This window comes from Muntiacus reevesi, chromosome 6, assembly GCF_963930625.1.
Source record: "Muntiacus reevesi chromosome 6, mMunRee1.1, whole genome shotgun sequence".
NCBI lineage: Eukaryota > Metazoa > Chordata > Mammalia > Artiodactyla > Cervidae > Muntiacus > Muntiacus reevesi.
The window spans coordinates 70,639,339-70,641,298 of NC_089254.1; positions in this window are offsets into that span (position 1 = coordinate 70,639,339).

A 1,960-nucleotide genomic window follows, 5' to 3' on the forward strand; every position below is an offset into this window, starting at 1 on the left:
TGCCTCTATAAAAGGAAATGAATTAATCAGCTTCATGGGTATTTAGTCATTTTTATAAGAGAACATATGGTCTACCCTCCAACTAGTTGCTTTTCTGAGCTTAGGGATCTATCTGTAATTGGCAAGATCAAATATTCTCAATCTAGAAATTTATAATATTAAACTTAAAACCTCATATTATCTGTAACCAGTTATTATACAAAACTTATTTATATGAAATGCTACTTGTAAAAAAAATACCTGAAAGCTACGCAGTCCATTCATTCCTTAATACTGGAGTTTCTTGACCTAGGACTCATGGGACCCCTGAAATTATGTACAAAGTATGAGTGTATATATATAAAACCCCTAGTAAAGGGTCTATAATTTCATCAGAATTTCAAAGTGGTCCACAACTCAAAGAATGTCAGGCCCCCTAATTCAAAATTTATTCTTGGATCAAATCAAACCATCAGACAATTCATATTATTTTTGATGCTTTTGAAATTGTTTGTATTTAATTGTGTTTGGGTGTGCTGGCATCAAGTTACATTGAAGGCTATCTGTCATTGTTGGGATACTTGAAAACACAATGCTTTAACCCATGGCAGTCATTATAAAAAACCTATGGGACAGACAGACTTCTATTGATCCTCAGACCTAGGAAAAGCTAGGCTCCCAAACATCTTGCTTGGTCCCCACTATGAATCTTGAAACTGTTCATGAGCCCCGATTCACATTGGAAATTCAGACTAAATTCATGGCTACCCTTTATCAAAGGTATAGAACTTTATGACATACATTTAAAAGCTTTGATCTAAAACTTTAACTGCATATTATTTGCTTCCTATTTCTCATCCCAATCTCTTAATCTAATTCATGTTATTCTATTGTTTGGTATATTTCTTTAAATTCCACATCCTTTTTAGAATAAAATGTGTTATATAAAAGGAAATATAAAAACAATTTTTGTCTTCTAGAGACAAAAATTCTATCCAATTACATTTTACTAAAGGGCTTCCCTGTTAGCTCAGTTGGTAAAGAATCCACCTGCAACACAGGAAACCCCGGTTTGATTCCTGGGTTGGGAAGATCTGCTGGGGAAGGGACAGGCTACCCACTCCAGTATTCCTGGGCTTCCCTTGTGGCTCAACTGGTAAAGAATCTGCCTGAAATTGCAGGAGACCTGGGTTTGATCCCTGGGTTGGTTGGGAAAATCCCCTGGAGAAGGGAAAGACTACCCACTCCAATATTCTGGTCTGCAGAATTTCATGAACTATCGAGTCCATGGGATCACAGAGTTGGACATGACTGAGTGGAGCTGGACATGACTGAGTGACTTTCACTTTAATTTGCACTTTACTAAAATGAAGTTTCTTACTACTTTTCTGTTCGTTATTCTTTTTTAAAATGAGGACAATAAAAATGAGAACATAAAATGAAATTTTAGTCCTTAATGGATAAAAAATAATATATAAGATAGCTTGGTGATGAGACACATATATCAGAAGCCACAGAGTACACTGCATCAAGATTAAATATTACTTTTTAGGATAATATTGGCATTAGTTTTGGCACAGTTTTAAGGTCAATATTATATATAACACCAGATAAAATTGGTTATTATTTTACTCCACTGATCATTGTATTAAAATATATATATTGTATTTGCATTTAAGTGATGTTTTCTTTTTAAAAAAAGATGCTTTACAAAGATGCCTTCTAAATAAAAAATTATTGACAAATTATCCAAAAATATAGAAATGATGATTCTAACAATTACACATCAACAAAAATACAACCTTCATCAATATGAAAGAACTGGAAATAATAATTTTGATAAATGCTGTACGAAATATTTGAGCTCATAAATACTGACACAGGGTTAAATTTTCAGGTTGGTGTCATCCTGCTTGAGGTATTTTTCCGTGTTCTCTTAAATGTAAAACTCACGTTTTATAAAATCCAGTCCTGTAAAGTC